Source organism: Triticum dicoccoides, chromosome 1A, assembly GCF_002162155.2.
Source record: "Triticum dicoccoides isolate Atlit2015 ecotype Zavitan chromosome 1A, WEW_v2.0, whole genome shotgun sequence".
NCBI classification, from domain to species: domain Eukaryota; kingdom Viridiplantae; phylum Streptophyta; class Magnoliopsida; order Poales; family Poaceae; genus Triticum; species Triticum dicoccoides.
This window is the reverse complement of record NC_041380.1, coordinates 583,440,484-583,457,366: the sequence shown is the minus strand read 5'-3', so window position 1 is coordinate 583,457,366 and position 16,883 is coordinate 583,440,484. Positions and strand designations below refer to the sequence as shown.

Below are 16,883 nucleotides of genomic sequence, written 5' to 3'. Positions count from 1 at the left end.
GCTGCTGCTCCTGGTGGTTCCGGACAGAACTGGTTGATCAACAATCACATCGAATTGCAGAATCAAGAGAAGATGGTAGACCTTACGCGCAGAGCTGGCACAACATGACCGAGGGGGAAGCCGACGTCGTAGGGACGCATAACGGGCTGGCGACCGGCGGCGCAGGAGATCAGGCAGCAGGTCCTGTCGGGCGCGGCGTGCGACGGCCGAGCACTTGCTGGGTGCGGCACTCATCGCCGGGATTGGGAGTAGGTAAGAGGAGGAGGCGGCGGCCGGGGTTGTGCTTGGTGTGGCGCGCGGCGCCGGGAGGAGGATCGGGGCGGTAGCCGCGTAACCGGGAGGAGGAGCACGACGGCGGAGGGATGCGTGGCCTGGAGAAGGAGCGGGCGACGGACGCATCTCAGGGAGGAAGCGCAGGGCGGCTGGTGGTGGGACGATGAGCAGGTGGGATGAGTGGATAAGGTGCGGGAGGTGGGCGACGCGTATGTTGTTTTGTCGATAGCGCGTGCGCTCGGGACGACTAACGAGCACAGCTGCACTTTTTAGAATTTAGGAAAGATATTTTGTACACAAATTGCATGTGCAAACCCATTTACCTTCAACCACCCGAGTTGGCAACATGGTCAAATACTATAACAGCTCATTATAAACATTTTTAGCCACGGTTAGGCTTGATAAAATCACATACCAAGTAATTAAAAATGTTAATTTAGCTTTGGTTAGGGTGTGCCACACCCAGGCTATAGTGCAATGCCCGAGGAACACCTAAGGACCCTAGTGGCAAGCCACTATTTTGGATCCTTTCCATAAAAAATAAATTTAACATCATTGTGGACATGTGATCCATATATCAGATATTAAACTAATAAGAACAAATACTATGCTTGATCTTAGCAAAAAGCCGAGAAAGGTATAAGTTAGAACTGGAGCCTTCCCCCTCCTCTTATACACGCACGACCAACTCCGCTGAGCAGTGCAAGCGGTGTGGGACTAATTAATCTAACCGGATGGTTTTCTGTCTAATTAGCTTCATTAACATTTGGGTGCATAAACCCAGCAGTAAGACAAAAAGCCTCAAAGCCCATAATGCTTAGAGGCCCAGTAATACGCCAATACGGCCTGTGCACGAAACACAAAACACAGAGCCTTTCTGGAAGGGAGCTCCTATACAGCGCTGCAGGCGCCCGTTAACGATCCGGCGCCTGCAGCGCTGCTAGCATGGGCCGGCCCACTAGCGTGCTGCTCCCAGTTTTTCAAAAAAAAGTTTGTGACGAAAATAAAAATATGAAATCAACAAAGGTTTACAGATTTAAAGAAAAAAGGTTCATTCATTTGAAAAAATACGCTCATATCTTTGAAAAAAGTTCATCAATTTGAAAAAAGTTCATTTAAATTGAAAAAAAGTTCATCCAATTTAGCAAAAGTTCATTAAATTTGAAAATAGTTTATAGAAATTGAAAAAATTTCACGTGTTTTTAGAAAAAGCTCATGGAACTGAAAAAAAAAGTTTATAAATAAAAAAGTTCATCCATTTTCAAGACTAATGTTCATTAAATTTCGAAAAAAATTATCAATATTCAAAAAAGTTCATCAATCTAAAAAAACTTTTGAATTTTTTTAAAAGTTCATCAATATTCAAAACAGTTCATAGAATTTTCAAAAAAAAATCATCATCCGGCGCCTAGATGGGTCGGCCTATTTAAGTACGCCACAGGCGCCAGTTAACAAAATGCACGTTAACTGGCGCCTGTGGCGCCAAATAGAAAATGTCGGGGTTGTTCTCGCTTCTCGCGGCTGAACAATATGGTCGCGTAAAGTGTAGTGGCCCGGCAAGTTGAGGCCACCGTGGAGTAGATGCCGAACCGAGCGAAGAAGATACGGAAAGTGTTCCAGTCGATCGTCCGTCTCAAAACCTCTTTCTCATATAAGCCACAACACGATCCCCTTTTCCCTTGTGCGCCGCGACCGCGTGCTCAAACCCTAATATAATCCCTTGAAAGTTCGTTTCGTCTTCGCCGATCCACGGCCATGGCTCAGTACGGCAACACCTCTTCGTTATGGCCGATGCTTAACATGTCCACCACTATGTTGACCTCAGATCGTCCGGCTGTGGAGGCCTCGTGGATGATGCTGGAGCGCTTCGTGTTCCGCAGGGACGACGACGACGACGGCAGCGGCTCCTTCGCCTTCCCGGACGAAGCGGACGCGCCGTTGAGGGCCAACTCCGTCACCTCCCTGGGAGACCCCTTCGCCGTCGCCTTGCTCCCCGCCGCCCCTCCCGCCTTCTCCCACCTCTACGTGCAGTGGCTGCGTGGTCCACGCAACTATGACGGGTCGGACATGGGGACCGAACTCCTGTCCGCCCACCGGGACCTCCTCTTGCTCAGCCTCACCTCCGAGCTGGGCCTCGACGACAGTGACCCTTACCGGCAGGACTACTTCGTTTTCCATGCCGCCCTAGGGGCTGCTGAGTCGCGGCTCAGACGGCTCCCGGCGTGCACCGTACCCATTGTGCTGAAACTGTGGGGCGAGGATACAACAACGGATCGCCAGTTCAATCGTGACACCATCGGAATATATTGCGGCAGAGATCACTTCGCGGTGCTGCAGCTGGCCAAGTTCTGTGTTTCAGCAAAGAACAGTGTTATGGGAGCAGAACTATGCGTCTTCCGCTCCCCTCTGTCGACCGATGGCTCCGATGATAATGTTGCCGAGGGCAAGTGGGAGATTCTGATGCTGCCCATCCAACATACAAAGGAGGAGTTCACCGACCTGACCCGCTAGTCGACCGATGCCACCATCATATCCAATGACTGTGTGATCTGGGTTGATTACCACCAAGGAGGTATCCTGTCCTACAAGCCATGTCATGATGCAGTAGACACGAGACCATGTAGAATCATCTATTACAGCCGACTGCCTATCAACAATCGTCCTCGGGATTCCTCACCAAGCGGAGAGACACATGAGATGTGCCGCAGTCTGTGCGTCGTCGTGGGGAAAGAGGGCGATATCCTCAAGTTTGTCGACGTTTCCTGTGACGATGGTACCTTTTTTGGGCCGCTTGATCCTTATTCTAGTTTCACCATCACCTTCCATGCCCGTGCATCGTCAGAAGATAAATTTTGGCACAAGGAGGCAGTGATTACGTCTCAAACATTTCGGCGCCTAGCCGCCCGGAAGCGTCTTCTACCGCACAATTGTGTGCCCATGTTCCCTCAGATCGTCCGGCTGTGGAGGCCTCGTGGATGATGCTGGAGCGCTTCGTGTTCCGCAGGGACGACGACGATGACGGCAGCGGCTCCTCCGCCTTCTCGGACGAAGCGGCTGCGCCGTTGAGGGCCAACTCCGTCACCTCCCTGGGAGACCCCTTCGCCGTCGCCTTGCTCCCCGCCGCCCCTCCCGCCTTCTCCCACCTCTACGTGCAGTGGCCGCGCGGTCCACGCAACTATGACGGGTCGGACATGGGGACCGAACTCTTGTCCGCCCACCGGGACCTCCTCCTGCTCGGCCTCACCTCCGAGCTGGGCCTCGAGGACAGTGACCCTTACCGGCAGGACTACTTCGTTTTCCATGCCGCCCTAGGGGCTGCTGAGTCGCGGCTCAGACGGCTCCCGGCGTGCACCGTACCCATTGTGCTGAAACTGTGGGGCGAGGATACAACAACGGATCGCCAGTTCAATCGTGACACCATCGAAATATATTGCGGCAGAGATCACTTTGCGGTGCTGCAGCTGGCCAAGTTCTGTGTTTCAGCAAAGAACAGTGTTATGGGAGCAGAAGTATGCGTATTCCGCTCCCCTCTGTCGACCGATGGCTCCGATGATAATGTTGCTGAGGGCAAGTGGGAGATTCTGATGCTGCCCATCCAACATACAAAGGAGGAGTTCACCGACCTGACCCGCTGGTCGACCGATGCCACCATCATATCCAATGACTGTGTGATCTGGGTTGATTACCACCAAGGAGGTATCCTGTCCTACAAGCCATGTCATGATGCAGTAGACACGAGACCACGTAGAATCATCTATTACAGTCGACTGCCTATCAACAATCGTCCTCGGGATTCCTCACCAAGCGGAGAGACACATGAGATTTGCCGCAGTCTGTGCGTCGTCGTGGGGAAAGAGGGCGATCTCCTCAAGTTTGTCGACGTTTCCTGTGACGATGGTACCTTTTTTGGGCCGCTTGATCCTTATTCTAGTTTCACCATCACCTTCCATGCCCGTGCATCGTCAGAAGATAAATTTTGGCACAAGGAAGCAGTGATTACGTCTCAAACATTTCGGCGCCTAGCCGCCCGGAAGCGTCTTCTACCGCACAATTGTGTGCCCATGTTCCCTCAGATCGTCCGGCTGTGGAGGCCTCGTGGATGATGCTGGAGCGCTTCGTGTTCCGCAGGGACGACGACGACGGCGGCAGCGGCTCCTCCGCCTTCCCGGACGAAGCGGCTGCGCCGTTGAGGGCCAACTCCGTCACCTCCCTGGGAGACCCCTTCGCCGTCGCCTTGCTCCCCGCCGCCCCTCCCGCCTTCTCCCACCTCTACATGCAGTGGCCGCGCGGTCCACGCAACTATGACGGGTCGGACATGGGGACCAAACTCTTGTCCGCCCACCGGGACCTCCTCCTGCTCGGCCTCACCTCCGAGCTGGGCCTCGAGGACAGTGACCCTTACCGGCAGGACTACTTCGTTTTCCATGCCGCCCTAGGGGCTGCTGAGTCGCGGCTCAGACGGCTCCCGGCGTGCACCGTACCCATTGTGCTGAAACTGTGGGGCGAGGATACAACAACGGATCGCCAGTTCAATCGTGACACCATCGAAATATATTGCGGCAGAGATCACTTTGCGGTGCTGCAGCTGGCCAAGTTCTGTGTTTCAGCAAAGAACAGTGTTATGGGAGCAGAACTATGCGTCTTCCGCTCCCCTCTGTCGACCGATGGCTCCGATGATAATGTTGCCGAGGGCAAGTGGGAGATTTTGATGCTGCCCATCCAACATACAAAGGAGGAGTTCACCGACCTGACCCGCTGGTCGACCGATGCCACCATCATATCCAATGACTGTGTGATCTGGGTTGATTACCACCAAGGAGGTATCCTGTCCTACAAGCCATGTCGTGATGCAGTAGACACGAGACCACGTAGAATCATCTATTACAGCCGACTGCCTATCAACAATCATCCTCGGGATTCCTCACCAAGCGGAGAGACACATGAGATGTGCCGCAGTTTGTGCGTCGTCGTGGGGAAAGAGGGCGATCTCCTCAAGTTTGTCAACGTTTCCTGTGACGATGGTACCTTTTTTGGGCCGCTTGATCCTTATTCTAGTTTCACCATCACCTTCCATGCCTGTGCATCGTCAGAAGATAAATTTTGGCACAAGGAGGCAGTGATTACGTCTCAAACATTTCGGCGCCTAGCCGCCCGGAAGCGTCTTCTACCGCACAATTGTGTGCCCATGTTCCCTCAGATCGTTCGGCTGTGGAGGCCTCGTGGATGATGCTGGAGCGCTTCGTGTTCCGCAGGGACGACGACGGCGGCAGCGGCTCCTCCGCCTTCCCGGACGAAGCGGCCGCGCCGTTGAGGGCCGTCACCTCCCTGGGAGACCCCTTCGCCGTCGCCTTGCTCCCCGCCGCCCCTCCCGCCTTCTCCCACCTCTACGTGCAGTGGCCGCGCGGTCCACGCAACTATGACGGGTCGAACATGGGACCGAACTCCTGTCCGCCCACCGGGACCTCCTCCTGCTCAGCCTCACCTCCGAGCTGGGCCTCGACGATAGTGACCCTTACCGGCAGGACTACTTCGTTTTCCATGCCGCCCTAGGGGCTGCTGAGTCGCGGCTCAGACGGCTCCCGGCGTGCACCGTACCCATTGTGCTGAAACTGTGGGGCGAGGATACAACAACGGATCGCCAGTTCAATCGTGACACCATCGGAATATATTGCGGCAGAGATCACTTCGCGGTGCTGCAGCTGGCCAAGTTCTGTGTTTCAGCAAAGAACAGTGTTATGGGAGCAGAACTATGCGTCTTCCGCTCCCCTCTGTCGACCGATGGCTCCGATGATAATGTTGCCGAGGGAAAGTGGGAGATTCTGATGCTGCCCATCCAACATACAAAGGAGGAGTTCACCGACCTGACCCGCTGGTCGACCGATGCCACCATCATATCCAATGACTGTGTGATCTGGGTTGATTACCACCAAGGAGGTATCCTGTCCTACAAGCCATGTCATGATGCAGTAGACACGAGACCACGTAGAATCATCTATTACAGCCGACTGCCTATCAACAATCGTCCTCGGGATTCCTCACCAAGCGGAGAGACACATGAGATGTGCCGCAGTCTGTGCGTCGTCGTGGGGAAAGAGGGCGATCTCCTCAAGTTTGTCGACGTTTCCTGTGACGATGGTACCTTTTTTGGGCCGCTTGATCCTTATTCTAGTTTCACCATCACCTTCCATGCCCGTGCATCGTCAGAAGATAAATTTTGGCACAAGGAGGCAGTGATTACGTCTCAAACATTTCGGCGCCTAGCCGCCCGGAAGCGTCTTCTACCGCACAATTGTGTGCCCATGTTCCCCCTTGTGAATAGGGACGAACCCGATCTCATACACTTCATTGTGTGTGAGCCGAGGGACAACGTTGACAAGCTTTCGGTGGTTGTTATTAATATCATCAAAGAGGCGATAGTTTCGGTTTCTCCATATATTCAAGGAGAGGAAGACCTCTGCGGCAAAGATGCAGACACGGTCAGGCACAGGTGCCGTCTTCTGCAGTCCTTTCTCCCTGTCAGTTCTCAAACATATTCTCGACTGATTTCACAGGTATTAATTTACATCTCACATGTTTTATTTCTTGCACATTGTGTACTAATTACTTCATACTGGCTCTTCCTATTGTTGGCTTGGTTACTGAGCTAGCTTCCTCTGTGGCGGCCTTGTCTTCCCTCTCCATTCTAAATTTGTTTCGCTTTCGCAGGCATTAGTTTGCACGTCACATAATTGTGTTCGTCCACCTATTTAAACAAGCTGTTGGTTGCGTTGGTATTTTTACTAATTATTATTTTTACCCTGAGGTGGTCTCTGCTACCAAATTGCCTGGGTGAATTTGAATTTTGAAGTGAATTTCTTGGACAGAATAGGGTAAGGATGTAAGTGAATAATTTGAAAAAAAATCGATATCTTACCGCTTGCAAGTGTCTTTTTTGTGGTTTTGTAGTAACACAGGAGATTTTGCTGGTCTAGAATTAATAAAAAAAAGGCAACCTTTATCTGCTACTCCCTCCGTACAAAGTTGGGTCATCTATTTTGGAACGGAGGGAGTACTGTGCAATAGAACTCAAGTTTATGATACCTATAGTAATATGTTTCTGCATGTAGAATTGAATTCTTGTTAAATATAGCTCCATTGCTTGATCAAGATAAGGGTTTAGGTAGTACGTTCGTTCAGGGAGGTTCAGTTACACTATTTGATCCCGCTACATGTGCAGAAACCTGAAAGCCTGTAGGTAATAATACCGTAACAGCAGCACCATTACATACCATTTATTCATGATTTCAGAAAATACTAAAGTATGGATCAGTTTGCAAGCCGGTTTTGTTGTACTGCCTACTTTTTCTGCAGCGTCTTTTCTTCCCATCAGATATTTATTTGTGCACAATGCTGCTTGTTATTGCATATCAGCTGTTGCTTGATTTGGCAACCGTTAATTAGCTCCTTTCCCATGCCAGATGAATCAACACCTTGTCAATCTGGGAGACCAGCAGCATTGCAGAACCTAAGATGCGCCATTAGTGACCCATGATGGACCTGCAAAAGTGATACAAGACATACATGTTCAGAACTATGCTAGGCCAAGTCAAAGAAGTATAAAGTTTTGCCTATTGTTGTAAGGGTTTTAAATTAATAACTGATTTCAATGCATGTAACCTATTGGTGTATAAATGAACCAGAACCAAACTATTATTTTTGGAATTAGTAGAAATTAGAATAGAGTCAGCACTTGGAATTGTTGGTAGTTTAGAATAAAATTATTTGTTGTTGAAACTTTCTGACTTGTAATAGCAGTTTTGGTACTGGTTAAGATCGAAGTTTTCCTTTTACTGATTGATGAGAAGATCGGTAGTTGTTCTACTATAATACAACGATTTTGTTTCTCTGGCTGTATGGAAATAGACTTTGATTGCTAGCAAACATGCATTTGGCGACTGCTTTCAGGGATCTACCGATGTATAAGGAGGTGTAGGATTGAGCTAGAACGTTGGGAAGAGAACCTTGATCAGGATGAGGAGCACGGGCTGCTTGAATTGCTCAAGTTATTATTTTATTTTGAGTTCAATCTGCCTCGCTTACTTCAGTTTCAGTATTATTTGCTAGTTCTACAAACTTGCTCTATTTCCCAGTTTGTGACTTATTTTCATTTGTGTTTTGTATTATCCTGGAAGACACCCAATCATTCACTGAATATGTGTGATGTCACCTGTTTCATCAATGTATAAAAAGTTCCTTCAACTTTATTTCTTACACAGCTACATAAAGTCACCTAGCAATTGACTTTGATGACTCATCAGCCAAGATTCTTGCAAAGATCAATTCTTGCCTAAACTTATACCCGGCTTTTTTTTTCTGAAAATGATTCAGATCTATTATCCAAGTTCACTGGAAGTACAAAGCACCTCAAACATAGTAAAAATTACATCGAGATTCCGAGTCTGGCCGCTCCCGTGACGCACCCCGCGCGCGCGTAACGGGGGCCCTCGATCTGCCGCCGACGAACTCCTCCCCTCCAGCCTCTCCTCCCCCTCGCCGCCGCCGGAGGGCGTCCGCCGGGCGAAGCCCGTGCGACGCGGGCGGTGGTGGGGCCATTTCTTCCCTCCCTTGTTCGAGGATGCGGCGGCGCGGGTCAGCCGCTCGTGGGGGCGCGGAGCTCGGCGGGGCTCTCGGCAGCGGGGACGTCGGGCTTCGACAGCCGTTAGGCTGGGAGTGAGGGCGCGTCGCTGCGTTGTTCGTGGCGGGGTGTTGGTCGGGCTCCCCCCGATCTGGATCCCGATCTACTGCGGGCGGCACGGCTGGTGTTGGCGGTGGTGGTCCCGGCCGTCGGTGGCCGTGTCTTGTGGGGGCTGGTCGCGGCTGTGCGTCGGCGCCTTCCCTCCTTGACCTTGTGGCTTGCCGTGACGGACCCTCTTTGGCCCCTTCTGGGTCAAGTCGGGGGCTTTCGGCCGCGGGCTTGGCGGCGCGGTGACTAGTCTGAGCTCCGGCGGCGCGCTCGTGTGGTGGCGCGGCGGCGGGGTTGGCTGGTAGTGGTGCAGAGGCTGCGCGGGCCTGTGCCGTGGCTTTGGTGCAGGCGGCGGCCATGGTGGCTGGTGGCGCGGGTGCGTGCCCAGCGGCTCCGTCGCTTCGAGCTCGTCGGTCGGCGCGGGTTGGGCAGTGGCCCGGGGTGGCTGCTGCTCCGGTCGTGGATGGCTGTGGCTTGGCAAGTCGGCTACAGCGGCGGCTGGCTTGTTCCGGCGTCGGCTCGTCCATTGGTCGCTTGTGTCGGCCCTTGATCTGTCTCCTCGTCGTCCGGGTGCTATCTCCGTTGAAGTGATGGCCCTCTCCCAGCTATGGCCCATCGTTAGTCTCGCGCTAGGGCAGCAGGACCAAACTCGTCTCGCGCCCGGCAGCAGGACCGTGCCCGTCTCGCGCCCGACAGCAGGACCGCGCCACTCTCGCGCCCGACAGCAGGACCGCGCCCGTCTCGCGCCCGGCAGCAGGACCGTGTTCGTCTCGCGCCCGATGCAGCAGGATGAGTCGATGGATGCTAGTTTGCCACGGGGTCCGCTCGTCTCTTCGGTTGGGGTAGTGGCGGGTATCGAGTGTGGTGGTGTCGAGGTCTTGGATGCCAGGGCGGCGGCCCTGGTGGTGGTAGCATGGTGCTCATGGGCAGAGCCCGTTGCTCGGCACTGCCTGGCAGCCATGGCTGTGTGGACGGCGTGGTAGCCGGGGTGTGGCGTTCGGTGGCGGTGAGTGTTAGCCGGGGTGAAAACCTGCTCTATCTTCGGACGGACCGGCGGCGGCGTGGCTCGTTCCCTTCTTGAAGGCGTCGTCGCGGCTCTCATTGCCCGTCGTGTGGCTCTTGGGGAAACTCTGATCCTCGGATCGGGCGGTGGCAGCGCTCCGGTGTCGTGATCTTTCTGAAGGCATCGTCTTGGAGCTCACGGTTCGTCGTATGTGGCTTCATTTCTTCGCGGTGGCGTGGTCACTGTTGGAGTCCATGATTGCTCTTGTAGTGTTAGGGGTTGTGTTGCTGCGCTCAGCGCCTTTGTATCCTGCCTTGGGTGTGTGTTGTGGTGGCGTGAGTTTGTACGAATTGTTGTCGGTCATTGCTTTATTTATAAAGTAGGGCGAAAGCTTTTTCCGGTAATTCTAAAAGTAGGGATGCAAATGAGTTTAATCTGAGTGACTTAGATTAAACCCAGTTCAACTCGTATTAAAAAGCAGCGAGCTCAGTTTGACATGGGCTAGAGTTCAAGTGGCAAAGATGTTTCATATTCTGCTCAATCTCGAGGCACAAAAGAATTCCTGGAAGATCTTGTGTGCATGCTCAATCTCGAGGCACATAAGAAGTCCTAAAAGATCTTGCGTGCAGTGTCAACGTGATTCCCTAACTTGTGGAAATTAAAAGGCAACACACTTTTCATTCCAAAACATAAAGACAATAATTCTCATTATATTTTTTTTTGCGGGAGCTCATTATATATTTATTAAAGATATATAACATACCTACCATGCTAGTTCGACTCATGTAATTTTGTGAGCTACCTTTCATCTCATTTTCCAACAGTGATACAAAAAGAAGCTCATACCCGGTTCATATATTTTCATGTCCAGCTAAAACCCGAGTTTGATCTCAAGCCGCGAGCTTTTAATGAATCCCTAATCCGAGGTAAAAGTGTTTACTAACCAATAAGCACATTACAATACGTACCTAAGTAGCTAACAATTTACTACGGAGTAGTTTAGTAGACATTGGATTTCCCATGAAAGAATTAATGTACTACCCCACTCATGTTGATCATTAGCGGATTCAACAGCTGCACAAGATATTCTGGACACAAAACGAATGTTTACCCATGGAAATGTAGAGAACATCTATATAGCCAAAATGAGGTTATTTTAAATAAGTTAACAAAATCACAAGCCAAATAAGGTTAATTTAGTTTTGGTTGGGGTGCGCCACACCCGGGGAACACACGAGGACCCTAGTGGCAAGCCACTATGATGGATCCTCCCAAAAAAAAATTTAATATCATTGTGGACATGTAGTCCACATATCAAATATTAAACTGACAAAAACATATACTTCACTTGATCTTAGCCAAAAGACCGAGAAAGGTATGAGTTGATGCAGAGCCTTGCCCCTCCTCTTATACCCGTCTGACACGTTCCGCCGAGCTGCGCAAGCCAGGTGGGACTAATCTGACCTTGAGGGTTTGTGTTTGCTGTTTATTAACGTTTTGGCTTAGAAGCCCAGCAACATGATAGAAAGCCTCAAAGCCCGCACGTTTAAAGGCCCATCAATACGGCCTCTGGGAGGGAAACACATGGGCTCGTAGGTTGCTGCCCTGAAAATATGGTTTTTTTCTTGCGACTTGTGTCTTACAAAAGATAGGATGGAAAGAAAAACAGATACAGGTGTTTCTCATAAAAAAAGATAGGATAGAAAAAAAAAAGAAACGTGACTCGTACTACTACGTTCACTTTGTCGGAACTAGCTTGAACGTCCCCACGGCCTAGATTCCCAATCTGTGCAAACCAACTCTTGCCTGATATACGGTTTATACTAGCTTGAAGAGCCACACACCAATATGCGATGACCGGGCACCGCGGCTCAAGATCCCTCACCGGAACAACCACTGTATCTCTTCTAGGGTCCTCCCCTTGGTCTCCGGCACCCAATGGACGACGAACACGACCATGTATGACGCGGAAGTCCCTGCAGAAATTGTTTATAGAGATGATGTATGAACATGTAAAAGTGCATCAAGTTTCATGGTTCAGAATTAATCCTTGACAAGGCACGAGGGGACAACAGTCAACAGAGGCGCCGAGCAGTCACATGCCGCCAACGCTTCATCTCAGTAGCATGTTGGTGAGCGTCGCGAAGCTCCCCGTGAAACTCTTGATGCCCACCGGGAGGATCTGAAAATGTTCGTTCAGAGTTCTAACTGAAGAATAATACTTTGCTCTGAATTGTCACTCACGACATCTCTCTGAATTATGGTTATCTGAATCTCTACTTCTAATGTCTCAGTTGGTAGTCTCCGTTCCGGGTTTATTTTCGTCTCACAATTTTCGTTCGGTTTTGTTTGGCTGGTTTTTTTTCATCGGTTTTTTTGTCCCTCCTCCCACCTCACCCACGCACGCACCTGAAGAAAAACCAACACACACAAAACACCGCTTCTATTCTATCCATCCCCTGGCGCCCGTCGCCGCCGCTGCCGACCTCACAAAGAAGACGCCGCCGGATCGTGTGGGATCTCGCTACCCTTGATCTAATCTGGTGGAGGGGTCTCCTACCGTACGTCAAGGCCTCCCTCCTGACGTTTCCTCTTTCGGCATCACGGGCCGCCGCCGCACTCCCTCCCCCGGCCGCCCCGCGGGCTTCTATCTCTCCCAGCTCCGCTGCCGCGCCCCGTCTTCCGTCTCTACATGAATTCAGGCTGCAGGTGGAACTGAACATGGGCGTCCCACCCCAGCCCACTTAATTCCACCAAGCAGGGACGGAGCCAGGATTTCGGCATAGGGGGGGCGAGGTTTCGCACTAAGTTCATCGGCAACTGCTATGTTTTGGTAGAAAATTTTAGGGTCTGGTCCAATGGAAACACCGTGTGCAACCATGCCCGATTTTATTTATTAATTCCATTCACATGACAAAAACAATTTCTATAAATACATTACAAATTCTTTTCTTAATGACAAAAACAAATTCACAACTCTAGAAACAGAAGATAATCTTACAAACTAATAATTACCATTAATACAATGTGGTAGATAACACATTACGAAATCTCATTAATTTCCCTGTAATTGATGGGATCGACTCACTGATTCAACCTAATTTTTTTTAGAAAGGTTCAACCGAATTCCAAAGTCAGAACATCAGAAAGCATGCAATTGTATGGAGGCAATCAACGAATAGTGGAACTGGGAGAAAGATTACAGTTTGAAAAGGACAAAACAAGAACTGATCTAATGCTCGTACGTATTAAACTAGAACCTGTTTTCCTCGTTTTGTTGCCGCTCATCTGATCTGCGCTCACCAGCGGCCGTCCCCTTCCCTTCTCTGATTCTCTTGACGTCGATGCAACGGAATCACGAAAAGATCGATATCAGGCAAGGCAAGGTACAGGCGTGACACTAGATTGCAGGAGGTAGTTTGGAAACCTAGCGATTATAGCGACCTGTGTGTACGTAGCTCATTATCTTTACACTAGTAGAATGTCCGTGCGTTGCCACGGGCATCTGAAATATTCTGCCATAACGCATGTTAAATTTTACACGCTAATGTCAGTTGATATTTTTTAAACATCATCCAAATCCATCACTTCTTATCTCCGACAAACAAAACTGGAATAAAATTTATACTACATTATATAAGTATATATTGTATAGTATATGAAAACAAATTTGAGACTAACACAACTGATTTTATTTGCAAAAAAAGGGTATCCGAAATTACATATAAATATATAAACATATATAAATAATATTTTATATTAATAAACATGAGGAAAAATAAATTATTTTTTACATACCTAGTTTTTAGCTTACCTGCCCTGCGTATCACCTCAACCACTCTCTCACTGCACGCACCCCTCCCTCTCTCACCCTCCCACTCCTTCTCTCCGTCATGACGTCGCCCCCGCCATCTCTCTCCGCCACAGTGTCCTGGCCGCCACATCTTCCCCCTGGCATGTCCCTGCCTCCTCCCCTCCATGCTCATCGGCACCTCCCAACCCCTCCATCGAGATCTCGCCCGCCTTCTCCACTCCCTGCCATGTGTCCGGGTGAGCAGCCGGATCCGACCGCCGTCAAGCCGTGCCGTCGATCTGGCCAACCCAGGCCAATTTTCGATGCCAACAACAGGCGAGCCGCACCATCGATCTGCCATCCTAGGCCGATTTCTGGTGTCGAGGGCGTCGCGTTCCCCCTCCAAGTTGCACGGCGACAGGGCTCTTCCGCCATCCACTAACTGCCGCTCACCGCTCCGAGTAGTAGGCGCCAACACTAAGAGAGTCTGGCTGGGCCTCCACTCCAGCAGACAGGTCCACACAAATTTCTTGCAATACATTAAATGCTTACATCATTTTTCAAGTAGGCATTAGTTTGTTAGCTTATGCTCGTGCATTGCCATGGGTTAAAACTTCAAATTATGCAAACATTTCATTGTGTTGTCGATAAGAAAAGTAAGATACATACGTACACTATCTGTCGTTGGTAAATCTCTCGTTCTTCAACACCAACGCAACAAGAATACAAACATTGATCTATTAGTGATCCCCGCCTCTCCAACCATTAAAATACCGCTCCTTGTTATCTTGGTTTTTTATGTTACTTACCAAATCTGGTGGTGTTCTGTCGGATCTTGCACATCCTCTCCCGTCCGCTCGTCTCCGACTGGTGAGAGGCATTGCCGTATTGGTAGTTGGTCACGTTCTGACTGATTGTCTGGTCATCGGCCGCGATGGGGTTTCATCCCTGGTGGTTGATGCGTGTTCCCCATATGGCCCCTCCTCTTTGGCCCGGGTGACAGTATAATTTTCTTTGAATGGTCGCAAGGTTGAAACAATTCTATCGAACAAAAAAAGCATTTCAAACAATATGACCACAATGTAATTGTGTATTAACCTATGCCAATATGGTAAAAAATGAGGCCTACAAAACAAACTATAATGGCAAAATACAAGTTAGCAACTTAGCATAGCTCCCAAAATTACCGTGTAAGGCCAAAGCTTTAATCGTTACCCTGTGCATGGAGGCCCTCTACTATCATTAGAACAATTAATTCTTGGAAGGAATGCCATATACTTTCCTACAGAATAATAATAAAATATTTATGTTGCACAGAAAAAAATTATTTGGAAAATAACTCATACTCTGATATATGAGTATTAGAAATAAACCAGCACCTCGGATTACAGTGTTGTAGATTGTGATATGGTGATGAATATGTGTTGATAGATCAGCGTCCAAGGAAAGTTTTGTGATTTGTATGCCTTCAGAAACCATTATATCAAGATACCTAGGATTACAATTATTTCTCAAACAGAGAAAAGGAAATTAAACCATGTAAGACATCTCTAGCATAAGACATCTCTAGCATAAGACATCCTACCTCTAGCATAAGACATAGAGGTAGGAAATGTATAACCATGTTGCATAAAAAGCAAAACACATAGCGCCATATGAATAGTATAGTAGGATCCCAAGCTTGTAACTGTTTTTTTTTTTGGAAATGGAGGTAGCCCCGGCCTCTACATCATGATGATGCATGCGGCCTTCTTATTAAAAATCTAGAAAGTATCATCGTAAAGGTCTTACAGCTCGCAAACGGAGCAAAACAGAGCCGGAGGGCATGTGGTCTCAAATCCTACGCAATAAGTATTTACACTCGAAAACGCTAGCCCAGGTTACCATCAGACCGACTGATTCGCCGTTCTAGAAGGGACTTATGAGAACGAAGGTACAATTACAAAACTATTTCATGCAAGCAATTGATAACCCTCACATGAAGTTATCACAATTAAATGTTCAATTCAAAACTTCACACCATGGCCATAGTTAGCACCTATAGTTCTTGCAGAACTACACAATACAGTTAGTTGTCTAGATTTCAGAGTTGAACATTCAATAAGTGAGTCAGATTTATAAACTCCTCTGTGAAATGAATTGCAGAAAACGGCAGACTGCAGTGCTCTACAACATAAACCAGCTTCACGACACAAACTATACAATCCCCGGATTCGTACCAATCCTTACGAAACCCTCGCTTAATGGCCGAATTAACTCACGTGTGTATTTGAGTAATTCGGATTAAAAGAAAATATTCACTAAATACCCCTGATTCCAACTCATGAGCAATCTAAAAGGTCCTAGAATCAACAGGCTTCAATTGGCTTGTTATATGGTTAACGAATTACCCCTAAGATCTGAACCCTAGCATCACCAGGTAAATAGATTGAGATGGCAAACTCAGACGGGGACAGATCCGAGACATGGGCAGCAGCAGCAGTGTACCGGCATGCGCTGAGATTTCTGTGCACCGGAATTAACCAGACTGCCAGACACGTTAGGCCGTCGTCCCGTCCGTGGAAGGTGGGCTTGCCGACGGCATTGGGTGATCGAGCGAGGGAGCCAACCACAAAGCTCGGATCTCTGTTGGGTCACGTCGAGCACCTTTGTACCCTGGAGAAAGTGCCGACTGCCGCTCGCGGAGCGCATCGACGTCATAGAACTGCAGAAAAAGCGGTGTACAACAGGATACATCAGGCAGAGTGCTGACCTTGCCATTGATGGAATACCGCCGTATGCCGGGTCCAACACGGCCTATGTCACCTTGACCACGCCAACTTTGCACCACCACCATGGCAGAACACATGCCTCGACGAGGTGCTCCATGGCCGCTGTCTTGGACGCCAGGGAGACCGGGGCAGACCACAGGCCTCGATGAGGTGCACCAAGCTTCTATTCGGAAGCAACTGGGTTGATGCGTTGATGTAATGTTCGCGCGCCAGACTGCGCCGCTAGCAGCCCAACCACCCGGCGGAGCAGTGTCAGGGCGAGGCCTACTGCACGCTCCACCCTAGGATCTGCAACACGAACGCGGACACGTGCCTAGCTTG

The 16,883-nt window shown here is 49.7% G+C and overlaps 1 non-coding gene and 1 pseudogene across 1 annotated transcript; both read right to left on the bottom strand.

Moving 5' to 3' along the window:
• Positions 1-719: 719 nt before the first annotated feature.
• Positions 720-914, bottom strand: LOC119295784. Its single transcript, XR_005144246.1, has one exon. It is a non-coding gene; the product is annotated as a U2 spliceosomal RNA (small nuclear RNA).
• Positions 915-11,204: 10,290 nt separating this feature from the next.
• LOC119295794 lies at positions 11,205-11,377 on the bottom strand (annotated as a pseudogene).
• Positions 11,378-16,883: the final 5,506 nt, after the last annotated feature.